This window comes from Pezoporus wallicus, unplaced genomic scaffold (assembly GCF_028554395.1).
Source record: "Pezoporus wallicus isolate ANWC-B61680 ecotype Strahan unplaced genomic scaffold, APGP_CSIRO_Pwel_v1 contig_4309, whole genome shotgun sequence".
Lineage (NCBI taxonomy): Eukaryota > Metazoa > Chordata > Aves > Psittaciformes > Psittacidae > Pezoporus > Pezoporus wallicus.
In genome coordinates, this window is record NW_026638191.1 from 1845899 (window position 1) to 1869592 (window position 23694).

A 23694-nucleotide genomic window follows, 5' to 3' on the forward strand; every position below is an offset into this window, starting at 1 on the left:
GAGGAATAAATCACACTGCTTGCTTGTTCGATTAAGATGGTCACTGCACAGATTTATTCTGTGGATCACAATATTAAAGGAAACTAAATACCTGTTTCTGAAACAGTACACCTATTAGAAAGTCCTACCATATCATATACCATGCCATGCAGTAAGTCTTTCAGTCTTTTAAAAATAATGTTAATTTTTGCCCCAGTGTAGCAACTTTTCAGGACTCTTCTGAGTATTTGTTATCATGGAATGACCTATCTCCCATTTCAACACTGCTTCCATTGAAAAACAAGTACCACATTTTCCACTGAAGCTTGACATTATCTTTAATCTTTACTGCATGAATATTTCATTATTTGTTTTAACTTTACCAGTTAACTTTTGCCAGTTCTTACCTTTTTTCTAAGCTTTCTGACTTCTGAAGCAGATCTATTTGCTGATTGAGCTGTCTCTCCATTCCCTACAGGCTCTCTGTATATTTGTAATATTCCTCTCTTGAGTAGCCATTCACCCATTAGGTTTGAAACCATTTCCTGCAAGAAATTCAAAAGTTTGTAATGACAACTCTGGAAACATATGCATTTTTAATTAATAACAAAAATACTCAAAAACATCAGGCCTCATCGACACTGAAAGGCTTGAGCTCTTCAGCACAGCTGAATTCTCTGACAAGCTCCCTTAATTTCTTAAAGCTTGCCCATTTGAAATAATTAAAAATGTAATTAATAACCCATTCGGTTTATGTTTCTATTAAACTTAAACTGAATTAAATCAGACGCACTCAATCCAGAATTATTTCCTATGATCAGCTCTTAGTATTTTATCTCTTACCATTCAGGATGCAACATTATACACCTTGTTCTTGGTTCAAGGGCTGCTCTTGCCTGTCAGTCTCCTCTGGCATAGTCAGATACCCATAGGCATACACCATACTAGTAATATTTTGTCTCCAAGGTATACAAAAGAAAATGAAGTGTCCCTCAGTGAAACAGCTGTGCTCAGATTCATTTTTTTTTTTTAATTTTTTTTTCAGTAATGTTAAATCCATAACCAAAATCTAGTTCTGGGGCTTTATAATAGCAATATCTCAACAGAAAGCCTACAGCATGTCTCAGAATTTTATTATACAGTAAAATTGAGCTTGTGGTTACAGTTTTTCAGACTCCCTCTACACTTCAGCATATTTAGTGTCAAAATGAGTGAAATAGTCTTGAATATTCTTGGTCACAAAATACAGCAAACAAAATATACCTGTGGGATTTCTTTTCTTGTTGTTGCTCTAGCTCATTTATAGTTAAATAGATCAAATGCATTCTGACCTTTTGGTCTGCTGTTTGTCAGTTGTGACTTCTGAGTCATATACTAGAGGCAAAATATTCAGCGGTAATCAGTAATTAACTGCCACCAAAGCAGAAACGTGGAACCTCCCATTCACTTGTTTAAGCAAACACTCATATTAAAGCAAAATTCTTTCATTTGAAATTCAGTGTAAGTAGATCACAATTCAATAAGCAAAATGAGAGAGAGAGAGAACAAAGATAACAGTCTTTCTCCATACATCAAGTTGTATACTTTTACGGACAGCAAAACGTGTAACCAGATATATCAGTGCTTCTGTGGCTTTGCTAGCAGTTGAGGATCTGTTCCTTCATTCATGAAACTGTCTCCAGCTACTAGTAGTAGTTTCCACGGGTCTTGGCAGGATCTTTTATTGTCACCAATGTGCTTTTGTACCAGTTACTCCAGGTAAAGGCATAGCAGATAACCAAGCAGTTTAGTGAATTATGAACTTTTTACATGTAAATTAACAGTCAAGGTTTAATAAATACAAGACAACAGTGAGGATTAATGAAGTTAGACAACAGGAAAAATTCTCAGTTACCAAAAGATGGCACAGTGCATCCAAACGTCTTAGAACAATAATTTTTCTTCCCCTGCAGAGAATATAAAACAACTTTCCACGGTACTAGAGTATTGTGCATGTCTGTCATTTAGAATCACAGGTCCTTTAAACTTACTATAAATTTTTGAGCATCCAGCAGGAACATCAACAGGAAAACTACATGTCTCTGAGCTACTTTCACTATATTTTATCTGGGAAATGAACAAAATTACTCTTCAAGTGGATCAAATACATTTTCCCTATCATTCAGGGGAAACATTCAGACAAACTCACACATATTAACCTACTGTATTTGATTCCCATGGACTAAAATAGTCTCTTGATATTTCAGAAGGTCTGGTGGAAATAAAGTACCATCACTAACACACAGTCGCATAGCATTGCTTTGTACTTGTTCTCCAGTTCTTCCATACAAAGTGCTAGGGCAAGTATTAGACTCTTATTTTTCTCGCTCATCAACAGAGTAACAATATTTCATATACTTACATGAAGATAAACACATCCTTTATCAGGCTTATTGTCCTCTTCTTTCATGCTCTCCCTGTTTAGTTACCAGCAAACAGACCCACCAGGTAACTCACTCCGTTTCTGAAAGGAAACTCTGCACCCCTGGAGCAGCTGGTGCAATGGATTAGCTCTAATCTGTACTTCAAGATGGTGGGAGGAGCTTCTAAAGTGAGGAGCCGAAGTATTCAAGTCTCAAGGTTGGTTTAATTCTTTAATGGGCAGTGATTCTTTCTAACTATTAAGTTTAAACCCTAGGAAGTTTGAAAAATTAAGTAACAGCTCAGAATACAGGTGCTTAGTTAAGCATTCTCTTATTACACAGAATCAATACCTTATGTACACCACATCAGTATCAGTAGCAGCAGTAAAGCTTCTTTTGCATGTTTCCATACCATGTTGGTTTTTCACAGGTTGAGCACGAGAGGCTTGAACATTTTTCTAAGCCTATTTAATGAAATCCTAAAAGGGCTTTCAGATTTATTCAAACATTTACATTGCTTTGTACATCATCTATTGACCTTTTATATGTTAAGTTTGTCATTTAGCACTCTTAGCCACTTGCAGTTTATCTTTTGTGAAAAAGGGTCTGTAGAGCTGGAGAAAAAGCATCAGAAGAATACCGGGGTTAAACCAAAATAAATAACCTTGCTAGGGCTTAATATTTTCGTGGCTGGGGAAAAAAATTGAGAAGTGTAACACAATAATCCCTAAATATTACAGCACCTACCAGCAGCCTTGAAAGCACAGGTTAAATTCACACAGAGCAAAACCAAGGACTATTAACAACACTCTACTACATATAGTTCCAATATTGAGCACAAAGTTGTGTCCTGTTTGTGTTTGAATGTTTACAGCTGTTTTTTCCTAGTTTCTCCTAGATGACTAAGGAAGTAGTTGGCATGGGTAGAGGAAGTCACTGAGGCACAGAAACCTGTTATTAAAAGGTGACATGCTGTTGTGTTTTAACCTCAGCAGGCAGCCAAGTACCATACAGCTGCTCGTTCACTTTCCCCACACCCCTGGTGGGATGAGGAGGAGAATCAAAAAAGGTAAAACCCATGGATTGAGATAACAGTTTAATAATTGAAATAAAGTGAAATATAATACTAATAACAATAATAATGAAAAGATAAATAACCAAGAGAGATACAACTTAACAAAACCCCAAACAGTGATGCACAATACAATTGCTCACCCCATGCTGACCAATGCTCACCCAATCCCTAAGCAATGATTGACTCCTTCCAGCTAACTCTCCCCAGCTTATATACTGAGCATGACGTCATACAGTATGGAATAGCCCCTTGGCCAGTTGGGGTCAGCTGTCCTGGCTATATCCCTTCCAACTTCATGTGCCCCTCCTGCCTTCTCACTGGCAGGGCCTGAGAAGCTGAAAAGTCCTTGTGTTAGTATAGGCGCTACTTAGCAACAACTAAAAACGTCAGCGTATTATCAACATTATCTTCCTACTAAATTCAAAACACAGCATTGTACCAGCTACTAGGAACAAAATTATCTATCCCATCCAAAACCAGGACACATGTACATGGGTGTAGCTATTAGAAATTAGTTTACAAAACTTGCGTGGCCCATCTAAATCTCTGAATTTTTCTAAGCTTGCTACAAATTGCATCTTTCATATATAAGAAAACAGAATTAACCAACCTACATTCATTTACCAGCTTCTCTACTGTTCATTAGTAGGAATTCTTTCCTATTAACAGAATTAACTACTGTTCATTAGTCCTACCATTAATAGGAAAAAAAATCTTTTCTGAATCTCTGAGGCAATCTCATGAGTTCTGAAATATGAGATCAGATTAGTATAATATAGTTTTAGCTTACAAAGCCATGAAATACCATAAGTGGTTGAACTTAGTATGGAATATGATAAATTTTATTAATCTTAAGTTTTGAAAGTGCTGTTAGAAGTTTGCTTTGCTCTAAATGGATAGTCAGGAATCAGATGTGATAGAAACAGTACCTTTTATTGGATTTTCAAAACTCCTTTGGTATTTTTGAAAACACCACTGTAAATCCCTAATTTAGTAAATACTCAACTTCAGTCACATGGACAGTCTGAATTATCTTGATGAGAATACACAAATGTTAAATGTACTAAGATGAAAAAGAATACAAAATTGGACTGGAAACCTTGAAACTTCTTAAGATAACACTTGTCCATGTGATAGAATTGCTAATGCAAGGCTTTCAGATGATTAACATAATGAATATTAAAAGTATGGTTTATTTTCATCTAGTTCTCATTACTTTCATAATGAAAAATGTGCATGTACATGCATTTGCGGGTACAATAATATGCTAGATTGCATGCCTTAAGGACAGATAAAAAGATAGAATGTGTATTTGTACTGAACTTGTCCAGTATGAGGTCAAATCAGATGGTCTGAATGCAGGAGCAAATCCAACAAGGAAGGCAGCAATGGAAAACAAACCAAGAATTGCTTAAGGAAAAATGAACTAAAGGAAATGGACAAACACATCAGAGTGAGTGAAAGCACTGAAAAAAAAAAAGACCAATGGTAATACAGTTATCTGTTCGTATGTCCAGGAACATAGTTGATTAAGACAGAAAACTTCTTAGTATCTGTTATTTCAAATGAGATTTAAAGTTAATTGTTAACCACCACTTCACCCCCTGCAAGTCAATACTAAACAGCCTGTTGTATAGCTTGTCTCCTCTGCCTTATTTAGGACTTAAGTTGCCTTTTTATACTGACTGTTTTTTATTGGATTGTTGGTTTTTATTCTGCTTTGCATACCCAAGCAAGATCTTCTAAACCTATTTGCATTTAATTGTAAGACCACAAGTAAGTAAAGCTTAAATTTTTCTTAATTAAACTCCAAACAACAAATCATCATTAGTTAGACACCCTGCAGAGACAGAGATTAGAAGTACAGAGACAAACCTTAAAATCTGGTTTTGCGCCTGCAATGCAATATTTACAGAACTATCAGAACAGTTTGTGTATTTGTTAAAGAGGAAAGAATATGTTAACAAATAATGTAGTAGTAAATACTTAGTGCAGTTCCATGTTCTCTTCCCCCAGGAAAAAAAAATGCCTTTCTGAAAGCAGCAGAAATCACCAAAAGTCGTTATATTGCCTACATTATATGTTATATACATACATGTTATATATTGCCAACATTACTAATGGGATCTGACCTTGAGTTCATTCTTCACTAAATCACAGATCATCAGCACAGTGTGGACTAACATAATGAAGAGAGAGGAATGATAACACAGAAAGCTCAGCTTGTTGAAGACGACTCCTAGGCTAGTCCAGAGGATCACTGACTGCTTTATTAGACTACGTATCTTTGACCATGGACTTTAGAGTGCCTGGCATGAGGTACTCTGGTCTAAGATTAGTTTCCAGGAGCCAGATTAAAATAAATATTAATGAATTAATATAACAGTATCACCAATATTCAAACTAAATACTCAGGAGACCCCCCCCCCCCCCCCCAAGATTTCTGTCTATTTATTAAATTCTACAGTTGATTTGTTTGTAATTGTGTTTTGAATCCAGAGTCATAGAGGTCACATTTCCAAAGGCTCACTAGCAACTCTGATGTCTATGACCTTACTTATGTTTATTTTTTTTTATTTTTAGGAAGCTGACACTTTTAAATAGCTAACAGTACCCATACTTGAGTTTTAAGACAAACACGACAGGTTATGAGTCATAACATGGAATTCACAGAAATATAATAAGTCACGTTCACTTAAGTGAAGGACTTAGCCTGCAAATAATATCTGTGTATGTTTGGGGGGGAGGGGGAGGAGAAGAGGAAGGGAGAGACACAGACAGAGAGCAGACACAGATTATCTGGCTTGAGCCTATTGGAGGAAGTCAGGAAGCTCACAAATAAGTCTTGGGATTTTCCTGTGAAGGTTATAGTTGTGAAGTGTTAGCTAGTCAAGTCTGCCTCAAAATCAGTCTCAACATCCACTTGAGATTAACAACTGAACTAGCAATCTCCACTGGTGACAATCACACAGACTTCAGAGTAGGCTTTTTTCTTTCACTTTTCTGATACCTAGAAATGCTTCTGGTATTTAATTGACTGCTAATTTAAGAATATTATGACCATGCCTGTCCCAGTAGGTAAGCTTTTCCTTTGGGAGATCTTTGGCCATTCTGCTTTAAAATCTGAGTTGATTGAGGTGAGGTAATAAGGTTTTCTGCAACTTCTGTTTTCCCTGAATCACATCTTGCATGCTACAGCAGAGAAATTTGGTCTGTTTAGCTCCTGCTGCATTCAGTACTTGTAGCTATAATCTTAGTTTTACTATGACCTCTTTTGCTTTATTACTTTAGCTGACTTGTATAATTATCATATTCTGCATTTGCAGTTTCCTCCATTCTATTTTTGTTTTCATTTTGCTAGCTTCAGCTCCTCTTAGCAGTTGCCTACTTGAAAAGTGACCTACAGCTAGACACTTTACATTTCTACTCCCAGAGACTGTTTAGACTGAAGGCCTGTGAATCATTTGAATTAAAAGTGCATGATCTTAAGGCATGCTGGGCTATCCAGAAGAACAAATAGAGTTTCTATCTAGGGAGATTAGACATTAAGTGATGTTACGTTCAATTGATTTTACTTGTCCTTAAGTGATACTAGTCAAACCAGTAAGCCATTTATCATCTATTCATTCTATACATACTAGGCACTGGTAGCATTAGCTGTCTCTTTTTTGGGCTTTCTGGCTGATGACTGTATCAAAAAAACCTTCTGAAGGTTTAAGCATTTGCTTGTATTTCCTATTCAAATGTTTCTTAAAATTGTCATTTTCTAGATAGTCATAAAATTAAAAAAAAAACACCCTAAACCAATAAAACCCAAAAGTGACCCAACACCATTCCCTCCAGCCTCTGAAAAATTTATGACAATTATTTCTTTAACAATTTGCAAAGCTCTCACATGACTCTATACTGTATGGCTGTGAACTTCAAATGAGACAGTATTTCTCATGCAATACAGTGCTCATCCTGAGGATTTCAATTGGGTGATCAGTTGAGAAACATGCAAAGTTATTGTAGTTTTAACTCTCTAAGTACTCTATTTTTAGTACTCCTTTGTTTTGCTAAAATGGTTAATCAAACCGAGGAGTACTTCACTTTTTACTGATTTTAAGATCCTGCAAGTTTATAACTTTTGACGGCTAGATGTCAAATGCTGTTCAAAGGCATCACAGCACCTCATGGGATTCTAAATTTAGGCTAGATCTTCCTAACCTGTGTTCTTCTTTTAGTGCTTTAATTTGCAATCATGATGTTTGACTGTGCAAACTGTCTGAATATTTTGATGACAAAAATGGTCATAAAAAAATTTCATTACCATTACAATCAGTAGTACTGATACATGAAACAAGACACGTTTATGAATTAAGGAGACATAATTTTAAGGAGACATAATTTTAAGAGACCTTTGATACTTTGCTCTAAATTATATAATTGTTATAGATCAGGTAGCTGAATCACCTACTATAGCACTGACTTTTCTTCCACTATGAACTAAACCTGAATATTGCCTATGTGATGATGCAATGATGTACAAGATTTTTAAGTCCATCTTGTATTGCTGGACTTCTGCTAAGGCACTCTTTTATTTGGGTCTCTTTAGTACAATTCTTATGAATATGTATTAGTGGTAAATTTACCAAATATGTAATTTAATATATTATTATTTAAAAAAAACTATTATTGTCTTTCTATCACTAGTTATGAACTTTGTCTTATAAATATCTAATCAGCCAAGGATTGGTACTAAATTCCATTAATGATTTCAATTACTTTTGCAGTTAGGCATTTGAAAAATCGGACTATCTATTTGCAAAGACGAGGTGACTTTGAGCCAGAGCTGTTTTCCTCAGCCTGTCCTAATATACCTTGTCAACCTGAATGATGAATGCATATATTTATTAAATTCCTCGACAATGCCACCTTTTGAAGGCTGAAAAACATATCAGAAGACAGGATTAGAACAAATTATTAGGAGATTAGTGGAAACAATCTGGCATGCATAAATGCAAGTTCTCTATTTGTCAATGGACAATGTCTTCAAAACAGGTTTTGATCACAATATTGTGCTTCTGACAAAGGCAAACACTGTGGGATATAGGAAACGCAAAGTAATCAATTCACTCTATGTGGCACTCAGAAGATTTCAGCTGCAGACTGTGTCCGATTTAAACAATAGGTAGACCAACTGGAGAAAATCCAACAAATACAATAAGAATAATAAGCAACCTCCAAACATTAAACATAAGAATGGTTTGACGGAACCGGATCTGTGTAATCTAGGAAGAGGTGCAGTATAAAGCTTTATATACACAGCAATTACCTGAAAAAAAAAAAGAAAGGAAAATAAGCTTGGTTTACTGTCAACACAAGAAAACATGAAAACCAAAGGTCTCTGATTGGACAGGGAAGACAACTGGGATTTTAAAGCACTGAAATAGGTGGCCCAGGTAGGCTATGGAATCATTACTCCCAACTAACATGTCTGAGGTTTCAAAGTAAAACTAATGAACAAAATTGTGTTTTTTCTTGGTATTCAGTGAAGTGAAAATAACACTAAAAATGACACTGTTATAGTATGTTCTGAGAGTAGAACATGATGCAAGTGTGTGTGTTTAGGTGTTTTTCCACTCAGAAATATAGGACAGAAGCTTCACAAGTTTTCCACTGTGACTCCAGAGCTTTGGAGTCTCCACCTAGCAGTTCTGAAGCAGAAATGTTCATAACAGATGAAAAGGCCACATAAAGTTGGAGCCAAAAAGCAAAGTACAAAAGATGTTTTATCGGTATTTCTTGTGACTAGATAGATATTAACAGAATAGTCAAGCTGGACTGCAGTGACTAAATCATTATGCTTATGTGGTTTTCTACTTCTCTTTTTTATAGCCTTCGTCTTGTGTGATGTCCATTAAGAACCTTTGTATGTACATGTAATACTAACTTTTCTACAGATCCAGTATTATCATACAGGTAGAGAACATGAAAAAAAATCCCAAATGGCATTTAAAAAACCCTACACCCTTTTCTGACATCTAAAAATAAATAGTCAAGTACCTGATTAACTTCAGTTTTTCAAGGGAAATTTTGCAACAGTATCTTAATTATACATTCATGAACTGCAGATTTTATTTCTGTCCTATAAGCCAACCCTTTGCAGGTTGCTGGATTTAATTTTTATTCCTTTAAGACAAGGCTAGGTGATATTTGTTAAAGTGTATATATACACATATACACACAGAAAGCATATTTGCTTAAACATCTATATACATTTTATACATACATTTAAGCTCAAGACATTAACATAGGATCAATTTATTTTGAAGAATTAATTTTTCTAGCATTTGAACATGTCCTGCAAACATGAAGTATATGAAAGCAAATATTAGTTCCACATACTCAGCTCACTAGCTCAAGAAATGTCTTGAATCCCTCAGTAAAGATTTGATCTTTAAAGTTACTGAATCTTGCTCAGCAAAGGGGGAGAGTGCCAGAAGAGTTAAGTTTGTCTCACTAATCTACAGTTATGAGTTACAAGTTACAAGGAAATGGATGATTACTGATGAAGGAGACTAGAGGGAAATAGAATATTGGCATAATGGTGTCATATTAAATGTATCCCCTTAGACAAAGAACAGTTTAACAGATACCTGAGAAAGCTGTTTCTCTGCAAAAGGTGAACAGAGACAAGGTCATAAGACATATTAGCCATCTACCTAGTATGGAGCTGAATGACTCAAACAAAATTTCCTCAGCAGCCTTCCAATCCCACCTGAAGGATTTTTGTTGCTGTTCTCTGTTTCATTCAGTTCACAGTGCACTTACATTTTACAGTTTCCTTTAAAGTAGTCATCAGCCAGTTAGTTCTGACTCATGGCACAACCTTACAAGACTAAGATTTGGTTGTCTGACTTCTTCTTTGCTCTCTGCTGGGAAATGATTGTACAAACTTAACGCTGAAGGTAACTGAGGAATGCTAGTGCTTGTATAGACCTGTTAGCAACAAGAAGGAACAACATACATGTCTTTATAGTAGATAGAAAAACTCACTGGAGAAAGAAAGTATTATTACCTAAAGCTATAAACCCCAAACTTTTTACTGGTGGATATCTGAAGGAAAGGGAGAGGAAACTGAGAGGATTTAGATTTCTTCGCAGCACACTCGTCTTCCAACTTGCAAATGGAAGCAGAAAAGACAAAGTTCCATTCTAAGGATCAAAAATGAATGCCTAATTGAAAAACCCCAAATTAAATTGAACTGTCCAAGGGCTCAGTGAGCTATAATGTTGTACTTTAAAATGTCTTAACAAAATGCACCCTAGAGAGAAGAAGAAAATGCCCAAGTAAGGAAAAGAGGCTAATAGTCAATAATCAGCTTCCTTTTTCCCCAAGTGCAAAAGTAGGAATGCTGCAGTTCTTTCCTTTTGCTAGGGTAACAAATTAAGCTTGTAAAGTCTGAAGTTTTATGCTGTTTTTTAGTTAGACCATAAACAAGCTGCAGTTGTTTTTTCAGTGCATATTGCCCACCAGCTCCTTTTCCAGATATAAAGTGATCTCTCATCTTCAGCAGGAGTACCAGAGCATCCCACATCCCATATAAGGTTTGTTGTTCAAGAAAGAATTGTTAAATAAAGCTAACTGATTTAAACTTTATAAAGAGGCATGTCATCTTTTAGTATCAGCTAACGATTTCAGTACTGATCAGCAATTTTTAGCTGGCTTTTACTCGAGCACCTGCTGAAATCTCCCTCCAAGATGCAGGAAATGGTATTTTATACCTTAGCTGATGGGAGTATTATTAGATGTGATGTCTCAAATATTTTATCTTGTAAATGGCGGCAGTTTCTGTTCACAGATTGTGTCCTTATTTGTGTGCTTTCTACTACATACTACAAGATAATGATTACTGAAGAATCAAAGAGCATATGAAACAATTATTGAAAATAACATTCTTGCTGTCTTTCAGTAGTGAAATACAAAGCCATTTGTCTATTTTTGGTCTCTTAGGCCTTTTGGGTAACAAGTTTTGTATTTTCTTGAGATGTAAACATAAATTATACTTGGCTGTTATGCAATGAACTGACTAAATAATAATAAGACATTACAGGTCACTTACTTGTGAAATTGCCACAGGCAGTTGTCTGAAAAAATCCCAATCATTTTGGGCTGTAAATAAAACAGAAAAGTATGAAAAATTATGAAGGAAATAGAACTATGAATGGCTGGAGAGTCAAACATCTAAGAGTATGTGAATTGACAGACATTGTCTTATACATGATGATATTGTCATTATAGTTATTCAGGAAGGATAGACTCTATTTTTATGCCAAAGATGTAACTGTTAGAAACCTTAGATAATATGAGGGCATTGATGGACATTCTCAGAACAGGCTTATACATTATCATAGGCTTTTTCTTCCAGACATTTTGTAGCCTTTTCATACAACAAGGATAGTTTACTTTCCATTTATAAATGCAACTGCCTCCTTAATATTAGGAAGTAGGAAATAAAGGCACAGGCATAGAAATGAAAGCATAAGAAAGGCATAGGAAACAAAATGAGCCATTTCAGGTCCAGTCTATAAAGGACTAGGACAGAAAAATGGTAAGTACATGATGTTTTCTATTTCATAGACTTACACCACTCAGATTGCTTGCACCAGTCAAAATGTTAAACACCATGTAAGATAATAGTCTGTTTCTCAAACAGGAAAAAAAACAAACATAAGGAAATATATGCTCTTTCTACAACTGTAGTGCAAGTCAGAGTGAGTAGCAAATACCTCTTCTTCAGTTCCCAGATGTATGCTTAGCTCACTGGATTAGACCTCCTGACTGCACAGAGGACAAGACAATCCTTTCAAGAAAACACATTAAGAACATGCTTTTAGTAGGCACTATTGTGCCTGAAAAAAAAAACAACCCCAAAAAAACCCTAAAAAAATTAAGGCTCACAAGCAGTTTCAGCCCACTGATGATCACCGGGCAATAAACGTCATGTTCAAACATATGGCAACCTTAAGCACTTTCCAGTGAGCTGGGTAAAACCTTATTTGTTCAAGGTCACTGATGTGGTGGGATTTGTCATTCTTGACCTGTCACTAGTATAGGTCAAGTCAGTATAGAATAGTTTGGTACTTAGCTTTGGGCTTCTTTTAATCCATTTTTATTTTTGTGAACAGAAAAAAGAACCAACAACCCCTTTCTGTGTTATCTAGACAAAAGGAGCTCAGTAAGAAAAACAGAAATTAAGTTCACCTTTAAAATGCTTTTGGGTAATGGAAACTTTGATTCAAAGTGACAATTCTAATAATATTTTCCCATTTTATTTTGAGTTTTCTTCAGGCTGTGAAAAAAACAAATTAAAAAAAGAACATACAATTATTTGAGTGGATGGAAGATAAACTGTTCAATAAAAGTGCACAGAGTAGAGATTACAACCCACAAACCAAGCAAAAATATGAAATTAATTATATTTTAGGTAAATTTAGTATTTAGTAACAGCAATTAAATCTGGTGAACTTTTTGTGTCAGAGATTTTAAAGCTGTTGTTAACCACATTTATAGTTAAAATACTGTCATACAGGAACTGACCAGCATTTTCAGAGACAAAGATCCAAGCAGACAACATGCCAATAATTTTAAAGTTTGCCCAATTACCACATCATTTCCATTACGTATGATACAATATTTCTATAATGCACATCAAATGAATCGAGTCGGAGGATTAAGCATGTTCAGAAAATAGTGTCTCATCTTGGTCTAGAAATTTGTCATAATGATAACAATCAGAATGTTACCTTTTATGTACTACAGATCAGTCAGAGGTACTGTCTTCCCTTGGAAAGTAAATTTGCACAGTAACCATGAAGTCAAAAAAACCACTGGCTGAGTTATTTTATCTGAGGAATAATTTCTTTAAGGACAAAAAAAAAAAAAAAAGGAGAGCACTCTAATTTGACATCCTTTTATAATTCAAGTTGAATGCCCAAAGGAAAAAATAAAGAGAAATTTCTCAATATATTTTCATAGAACAACATGTGTTCAGTAGAAGTTAGAAATAAGCCCTCAAAGAGTAGGAAATTCATGGCTCCATTAGTCAAAGTGCTAGCTTTGTTGATTACTTTCAAACCTGATTTAAATGATTTATTATCCAATCTCCATATTTTATTATTTTGGCTTGCACATCTTTCAGTCACATTACTGACCATAATTCCCTGCAGTCATTCAAATAATAAAATAAGTCTGTTAGTTTGATTTCCTCCATAGATCATTTAATACTCATCACACCTGGATAACAGAAATTACTATGTTGTAAAAGTGGAAGAAAGAAGCCTACAGCTCTGTTGATAACTGAAATTTTCAGGTATTAACAGTGCCTTATTATATCTCTATTATGACAACTGACTCATTTGACTTGAGATCATCTGGAGAAAATGAGCTTATGGCCCTACTAAAGAGCAAGAAGTCTATATTGTATACATAAATTCTAATACTAGCTGGTCATAATGTGCTTTCTTTATGTAGGTCTGATTTCATGACAGTAACTTCATTAACATATGAATGGCAAAGAACAAATATTCCATAAGGTGGAAAGGGCAGAATGAAATCCTACTTCCAAAGAATTAAATGATGCCAGGATATAATCCCTGTCTTTTGATTTTCTAAAGCAACCTCTCAAAAAATATGTAAGATATTTAAGCCTGATGGAATGCTGGACCTGTTATATGTACACAAAAGCTTATTCAATACCTTGAAAAGATGTAGCTACATTAAATTCAGACTATGAATCCATTTTATAAGAAAGAAAATGTTTACTGCTAAGAAAAGTTTTGTACTTAACATTCCTACTTAGACTTAATGATATATAGCAAGATAATAAAATGTACAGAAATAAAGGAGACAACAGTGGAGATATTGTGCAGGAAAAGATAATGTAAATCTAATGGTGGAAGGCTGAATCTTGAAGTAAGTTCAGAAAAAAACCCCTGAAACAATAGTATATATTGGTGGACATCAATTTAAATACTTTTTTTAAAATGTTTTTTAAATGCTGACTTTCTTCTTGCTGACTTTCTAATACTTGAACAAATATTAGTTGTGTTATTATCCATATGTCTTTAAAAAATAAGGTAAAACAAAGCACATCATCCAAGAAAATAAGGATACAGCTCTTGCATTAGTGGTCATAGATGCCTATTTCCGAAAAATAGGTTTCAGAAGTTCTTGTGTTTTCTCTTCACAAAGGGGATCCCACATAAATACAAGAAATTTGCCTTTCATTTTCTATATAAAACATTTTTCTGGGCTATGATTTGGTTTTGATATGAAGTATTTTAGTAAATTAAGTTTCAGAATATATTTGTAATTATAGTTTTAAGCATGTAAATATACATGTATATATTTAGAAAACAACAAATTTAAGTATTTTTTCTTACCTGTCTGTAAGAATAAGATCTGAGATTTGCCTTTTTAAATTTTTATATGCCTATTCTTTGACTGAATTTGTCAATGAGGTTTACAAAGTAAGTTAGAGAAGTTATGTGTATACATTCAGATTATATATTTGCTAAACACATTTCTAACCAATAATGTTTGAGAACATAGTTTACATCTGGACTACTTCTCTATTACAATGATACATCATTATCTTAGTAATTTTGCCTCTTGCCATAAAATGTGCTGATAAAGACAACTGGAAAGACAAGTAGCGTAGATTGAAATAGTGTCAACATGAACCATCATTAGCTGTCTTTGAAATGCTGACAAAAAAAATAATTCAACAAAGCACAGCAAGCACATGGAAGAGCCAAGAATCCCTGGCCTTAGGAATCCCTCTGCAATATCAACTACAAAATCATTCCTGATAACTAACATATTGCATGACTTAAAAGGGCCTTTAACTTTTTATATGCCTATTGTTTGTTCTTAAAGATGGATATGGACAAAGATTTTAATAGTATGATCACTTTGAGTTAGCAACACTTATAAGGGTATCTTGACTACTACTGATTGTGAACTGAATTATCATGCTGTGATTATATTCCAAAGCCTGTGGGTTTTTTTGAGAATATTGATGATCCAGAGGAAAAAAAAAAAAAGAAAAAAGGATTTAGGAAAGGCTGACATCAAACAGACAATTTTATCACATACTAAGAAAAAATAGGAGAAATCCCAGGGGTTCTCACTTCTGAGCTATACTTCAAGTGGAAATTTTTCATTTCATACTAGCCAGAAATGCAGGTAGCAGCACATGATCTTATCTTTTACTGTATGCTTGAAATATTTGAAAAATTTTCAAACACTAGAAGGATGAAAAGGAAGGGTAATAGCCTCATTTTTTTATTCAGTATCATGTTCAGTATTTTCAGTACACACAACAACAGATTTCTGCAGAAAAAAGGGATCTAACTATTTTACAGCTACGGAAATATTCCCTTCACCCAAGTGGATCCTTTCTTTTGTCATCTTCAGTGAAACATCCTAAGCTGCATGTAATTGTTGTAATTTATCTGGGAGTAAATATACCTTTTCACTTTCATACATATACTTCCTGAAGCCTTTATTATAGCTCACTGTATTTGTCTGCTTTAGAGAAAATACCCAGAAACAATGGAAAGCACTGATAAGGTATAAATCATACCAGATGACAAGAACGATTGGTGATGCAGAACTTTTTCATCCTCAAGTGTTTAGACAAGAGTATGTCAATGGAAACACCTCACAGTAAGCTTTTGCATACACCACACATTTCCTAATTTATAAAGCGCTGTAAGCACTAACAGTACTGAATATCTGAGATCTCAAAGAAATTAGGATTTAACGCTATGCTTTGGATGCAGTAATATATTTAGCTTTGGCACAGAGTTGTATCTTGATATATGCACATAAATTGAGAAGCTAACAGTGTAAAAAATCCAAACACACCAACTTGGATATTGTTTTCAGATGCCATCATTTCATCTACTAATATATTAAAGTGAACCGGAGTTGCTAGGATCAAACTGTACACAAGCATACCCTCAGGTTGAGGGAGAAGAAAAGCCTTCAGAATCAAGTCGAAGAATTAAATTATTCCCTTCCCTTATTTGATCTATTTTTGAGAAAGTCATATAGAGGTGTAATGTAACCATTGCTAACCCTGAGTAATTAAGGCAGCACAACAGCAGGACCTGCATTCTGTCACTTCCAACTTGTCAGGACACTGTATTTAATTTCAGATTTCATTAGAGAAATCTATGTTCAACTGGATTAAGATTCAGTTAGACACACATATTTTGTCATTTATTATTTGGAAGGGTACATTTCAATCAGAAATAACAAATTCTGTGGAGTCTTACAGTTTCTTAGTAAGAAAAGGCAGAAATCTTTGGCTCTCACTATACTATTTTGTCACTCCCTGCAGTGGCTCCTTTATACTGTAGCGCTTACCACAGCAGGCATGGGTTTTAAAAGCCACACTACTAACCTGGAAATTGAAGGACTCTAGAAATAGGATCACAAGTTTCCTCATCAAGAACCCTGGACAATGCCATCATTTCTTAGGAAAAAAAAAAAAGTCAGTGCAAGAACTAAACAAATTTACAATTTGTGGGTCATTTTTGTGAGTCTACTATAATCATCAGCAATGAATTAAATAATATATGATGTATTAAATATTTATAATAAATTAGGAATTATGCATTAAGTACCTGAATAGCCAGGAAAATCCAGATTTCTGTATAGAACTTGAAGAATTTTGTTAGAAAAAAATCCTGGCCTGAGATCGTACAGTTCCCAAGATCACTCCCTACAGTGCTGATCACTGTGAACTTTATTCATTAACCCTGCTGAATCAAAACACTCAGTTAATGTGTCTCAGTTTAAAGGGGCATGATTTAAACCAATAGACATGGATGTCTAGATTCACTGGTTTCTGTATGCAACTCTAAGGATAGAAAAAATCATCTGTAAGAAATCACTTACATCACTAGGGCCTAAGTATGTTAAATTGTTTACCAAAATGGATGAAAAAAACACCCAACTAAACAAACTCCTGTTAACATAGCCCAGGATATGATTTAACATAGAAAAAGATGGAGACTTTTTTTGTGGGAACAAAAATTTTGGACTCTTCCTTCATGTGGTTAGTGAGATCTCATTAGTTGCTGAAAACTCATTAAATTTACACTTTGGAATTAGGACAGCAAAACTAACATATCATTGTTAATTCTGAGGCCAGCAGAATAGGAGTATAAATAGATGAATGGTCATATGAAGAAATGTCATATCAAGTAGTGAATGTAAACCCAAATGTTATGATTGATATTGGGATAGGCAAGCTGATCATTTCTAAGAGACATTATGGTAAACACGACACAAAATGTGGTTTCTAAGTAAGAGTAATTTCAGTTTTAATCATTAGTTCCATATGTAACATCACTTTCACGGAGATTAATACCTGGAAAAACTAACAAATGCTGGGTTTGGTAGGTCTGATAGGAATCAGGAGTATTTATACGTAACTGTGAGAAGTACACACATACTGCTTGAAATAGCTGCTCTTACTAACCTGATTTTTTCCACTTTTATGTTCAAGTAGCCCTCGCCCCAACAACTGTTTCACCTTCCCCTAAATAGACCTCAGCTTAGCTTAGTTATCCAAAATTTCCTGCTTTTTCTTTTGAAGTTATGGACCTGAAAGAAATTACTTTGAAAGAAAAGCCACAATTTGTTATGAAGCTAGAAAAAAATTAACTCTAAGTACCATTGTAGCTGATTTGCAAGAGAAGCTCTTCATGTTCAAGTATGCTCTTACTCTCCTCATAATCAACAAAGACAAGAAGGGGAAAATGGATGCTAATATTCAATAGTCACAACAGGAAAATTAAGCCTCAATGACTGAATCTTCTGGCTTTCTAGACAGACTGAATGAAAGAAGAGATGATGGCCATTTATTTTTCCTTTGTTATAACAATAATATGCCTGAACTGGACCTCATTGGTACTGGACCTCATTCCATAAAAGGCTGCCTGATGAACATTCCATTTGCCATGTCAAATTGGTGCAGCAATGGTGTCTTGTGTGAGCTGTATTAGCAGCAACTGATAAACTTTCCCAGCTTCCCTGAGCAACTGCCCTTATCACTGGTGTAGTAAGACCTGTAAAACAAACTGGAAGTAACTATTTTGTACCTATTGGTAAATTATGTGACATTTCTGCCAGAAAAAGCCTCACAAGCTGCCATACCAGCTGGAAATACTTCAGTTTAGTATAACAAGTGCAACACTGAAGAGCTTTTATATATATGACTAATTCAGTTTAGCTTCATTGCAAATTAATGCATTGGGACAGCCAATAATAAAGCTATTAAAAGAATGAAATGGCTGTGGAATTGTCAAAATTTCTCCCTTAGCCTGCATTGAGGAAGACAATTTTAGCTACATGGGTCTCCAGTCAGTGGCAGAAACAGTCATACGCTACATTCAAATGTGCATGAGGTTTTTGAGGAAAGGATTGGAGGAAAACTCTCACCCACTGAACAGCATTATGCACGCATATGAAATTTATTTTAGTTAACATGACAAAAGGGATAGAACTGCAATTAGACAAAGAAGGCCCCCTATGAGGCAAAAGCCTGTCCAAACAGATGGGCTTTCCAATACACTTGAAGGTCAACAGATTATGAATTTGCTGAGCATGTCAGTAATCATGATACTTCATAGTCTTTTTCTGCTACAGCTACTGGATCTAACCTGTACATAACTCAGCAATTGAAAGACAAGGTCCATAAGGCAGCTATCTAAACAAACTAAAAGAGAAACTAGATCCTCTTATTTTTTCCCCAGTTGGAGAAGTTTATTAGGGAGATTTACTTTCACAGTGGATTTTGTCTGTAATCACAGAAAACTCAACCTAGAAACTACAGGGAGAATATATTCCTCAAAGTTTCTTCTGTGGGACCTGCTTTGAAGTAAGAAAATTTATGAACAGAACGTTGTGGAAGAGACACAACTCTATCCCAGCCAAAATCAGGACACAGAGGTAGTCCATCTTAATTATCAAAGTCTTCTTCTCTGTATTTGGAAATTACTTATTATTTAGTCAAATGGGTCTTAAGTGTATTTATAGTCCAGTACATAAGTGAAACTTAAATGCATATATAAAATGCACTTCCATACGATATGGTTTAATGAATGCTTCAACTATATAGTCAAAGCAGGAAATTAATATTTAACATAATTTGGATAGAAGGTTGGATTTGAAATTCTGAATCTTAGTCTTTGGTCAGATTGAATGGGATCATTTAACGAGTTACGTGTGGTCAATATCTTTTTAGGGATTTCACATGAAACAGTCTCATGAGAATAAATTCTCAAAGGCACATCAAGGCTGTGACTATTTAACCCCAAATAACCCTGCCCTAATATTATCATTTCAATAAATAAAGCAAAACACTCTTCTTGTTGCACTGATATAAATCTCACATAGCGCTATTTAACAAATGACATTACTCTAGTAAAGTTTTTACAGTGGATGTAAAGTTCTTCAGGACTAACCATACAAAGGATGTAAAAAAATCTGCTATTCTCCAAATCGTAGTTTTTGATAAATCTTCATTCTTCATGTATCCTTTTTTAATCTATATCTATCTTCAGCTGAAGTTTCCTTGCTCCATTTGCTTTTTATTATCCCTGTCCCTTGAGCCTAAAAAGACTGCATTTAAACAAAAGCACCTACAGAACACAACACTTAAGTCTATTGTGCTCAGTGTTGTTTTCTTGTTACTTATTCTATTCCTCTTGATTAATCTGTCTTTACTTTCAGCCCATCTTTCTCTCCTGTCCTTCTTCATGTGTTCTTCCTTTGTTTTTCAAGGAAAAAAAACCTCACTAAAACCCAGCCCAACCTCTCAGATAAATTATCATCATCTAAGACTCAAATGAAATTTGGAAGAAAATTCTAATTAACTGAGAACACTCTCTCAGGGAAATCCCTTACCCTATTAATCAATCCCATCCTTTAAGTGTGGTTTGAAGAACATAAAAGGGAACTATTTCTATTTCTTAGCTGTCTGAAAGTAGGCTCTGCTTCATACCTATTTCTTTTTTCAATATCTGTTGTGTTTTTTTTTTTTGTCACAGGGAAACTTTGGATGTACCAAGCTTAACTGGGACACATTAAAGGATACACATACACACAACATACCAGATGGAAAATATGGAGGTAGTATTTAAACACTGGTGACAATATGACTCACTCAATCTTCCCAGATATATACAATCCATGGTACAAAACATTCTCACTACTAGACCTTTATTTCCTGCTTTCTTGCCCAAATCTCAAAGCTATAGTTTGTTTTGAGGAACCGATTGACTGCCATCAGCTTCTTTAATAGTACCTTATTCTGGGATTCAATTTACTGCACTAACCCACAGTAGTATCACTGCTCTCTATTTCTTTGTAAACAAAAACTAAGGGGATTTATGTTTTAGAATAATTAAAGATAAATCTCTGCATACCCAATATCAAGTTAGAATAAGGACTGATATTCTTTAAAAGAATCATCCAGTCTGTCTATTCAGTGCAAGTGTGCAGTGCAGCGCAGGTTCTTAGTAAAAAGAAAAGCCAGCTTTTTCATTTTAACAAAATGAATCAATTGTGCAGAAAATGCTTTTGTACAGCAATAATAAGATATACTTTATATGCTTCAGATTTTTTTGTAAAAAAGAAAGGAAGAACCGGTTCTGACAGACTAAAGTTATGTCCATAAATATTGTTAATATTTGTTTGTTTGTTTGTTTTTTTAATGGAATCAGTAAATATATTAAGAGAAATCCTTATTATATAGTATGTGTGGACTTCTAAACACTTCATACAGTCCTTTGAAGACAAAGGACAAAAAGCCTTTGCCTTCATTTGCAAGAAAATGATTTTGTCTTGGAAGGAAAATGAGGGTCATTTTGTTTAAGTGTTAAACAAGAAAACAGTGGCAGAAATTAGTTATAAGGTTGCACAATGGAGTTTAGTGGTAGTCTCAAAGGAAGGCATCCTGGACCTCCATTGTAAATCTGCATAAATATATATATATATGTAGATATGCACATACACATACACACATATATGATCTGAAAATATGGTTGAATGTTAAAATGTCTGTGCTAAATGTTTCATAATGATCGAAAGTAAATCTTACTGCAAAGGGCTTCAGAAAGATCTTACAAGACAACATAATATGGCAATAGAATTGCAGCTGATACTCAGTGTGAATAAATATAAATTAATGCACAGAGGGAGATTAACCGCTAAGAATGTATACATAGGCACAAGTCCTAAAACACAACTAATGAAAATCAAAACCTAGGTACTGTGGGAAGATAAGCTCTTCCCTTAGCAGCAAGGAGAAGTTTAGAACATTAGAGAAATAAATAAAAGAACTGACCACAAAACATAAAGCATGTTCTATAACTTTCAGTCAAACGAAAAAATACTATATAGCAAAAAATAAAAAAAAATTAGAGATCAGGCTGATGAGGAGGTATGGAAAACTTACATAAGATGCTCTAGGAGACCATATAGCCAAACAGTAACTGAGTTGGAACCTACTCTGGTAGAAAAAAAAAAATCTGGTTAAAATCAATAGTAATAAAATGAATCAGTTCCACCATCAGATGCACCATATGGTCATACAAGCACCTGTGCCAAAACAGGTGATAAGGCAGCATGGGGACAGGGATTAAATGAATGAGGGAATACTGTGCTTACACCTTTCAGGGACAATGCTGGCTTTAAATGTTTACCAAACAGCAGACTAAGAGACTGCAACAATTCACCTCAGAAAAAAGGCAACAGAGGTGTTATATAAAGATGGCATGACAAAAATTTTATAACTGAGCTCCTACATACAACTGTGCAAAAATCATGACTGCACAAATTTTTGCTTCACTTAATTCTTAAAAAACTGGTGGGTACCAATTTATAATTACCTGACAATCCCTTCTGTACAACACAAGTCATTCTTCAGGCATTATGTTAATTAAAATGTATTAATTAGGTTACTGAACTACTTATCAAATACAGAAAGTGTTTATACATATTTTCTTTCAGTCACACAGCTGCTTTAAGGGAGATGAAATTACTTTCTTAATTTGATCACCTCTGTGACCAAGAAAGAAAAATGGTTTCAGGTTTTTTCTATTAAAATTTACCATTACTGGTAAATCTTTTGATCTACAACTTGCACTTCCACATCTTTTCTCCCTTGCAAGATCATAGTAAGTGAAAACAGAAAAGGCAACTGTGAGAAACGAATGAAATAACAAACTGTAATGGACAACCTGAAATTTGTAATAGATACTATCAGCAAAATTCTTTCAAGTTCAAATGCTGACATCTTTCTTTTATCCTTCTTCTACACAGGTGTAGCTTATATTTAAAGTTCCATCCATAAGCAATTCAGTAGAATACATAAAGGTGTTAAAGCCTGAACATACTTATGATGTCTACTAAAAGTTAGGAAAGTACTGACTTGTTCTTTCTTTCATTTATCACAGTGCTTTATTTAGTTACAGATGGTACTAGCAACGTGTTTGAGTACCATTCTCATCCTAGAAAAGAGCAAAGACAACATTTGAGTTTTTCCAAGGTCATTATGTCCCCAAAAACTTGAAAGAAAAAAATCTTCAAAGAGGAAACATACGTTAGAAAGCAATTCGTGATGAGTAATCATGAAAAAACACTGATCCTCACAGAAGCTGACAATTAATGACAGTTCTAAATTTAGAACTGAGTCTTGAAAACCATTTTCTCTGTAATGTTCCAGGGACATTTTGCTTCTTGAGAGAAAATAAACTCATGGCCCATTTACAAGATAGCACAGAACCTTGTGGCTCTCAAATAATATAAAACAAACAACACCCATTCTCCTTCAGGTTTTTATCTTCCCAACTTCATTAGAAAATTTGCCTCAAGTAAAAAAAGTTAATATCTGAGGTTTTTCAGCCTATGATGAATTATGTAACAGCTCAGGGAAACCCATATGGCAAAAGTTTCAGAGTTGAACCATAGTTAAATTTGAATCACCAGAGATCTCCTGAAATAAAATTAGTGAGAGAAAGACTATTAAGCATTTCAAAGGGCTATTTCTGCTTGGTATGATTCATGCTGGAAAACAACTAATTTTTTAATTAGATGAGGCCTAGCACAAAGCCAGATGACTTAGGTCACCATCCTGATGAAGGAAGGTTCCAGGGGCTGATCTTGATGCAC

General features: G+C 34.7%; 1 long non-coding RNA gene across 1 annotated transcript; it reads right to left on the reverse strand.

The window, feature by feature from the left end:
• Positions 1-393: 393 nt before the first annotated feature.
• On the reverse strand, positions 394-17342 carry LOC130599358 (uncharacterized). Its single transcript, XR_008972215.1, has 3 exons — positions 17139-17342; positions 11564-11613; positions 394-524 (listed from the first exon to the last, which is right to left on the reverse strand). It is a non-coding gene; the product is annotated as an uncharacterized LOC130599358 (long non-coding RNA).
• Between the last annotated feature and the right edge of the window lie 6352 nt (positions 17343-23694).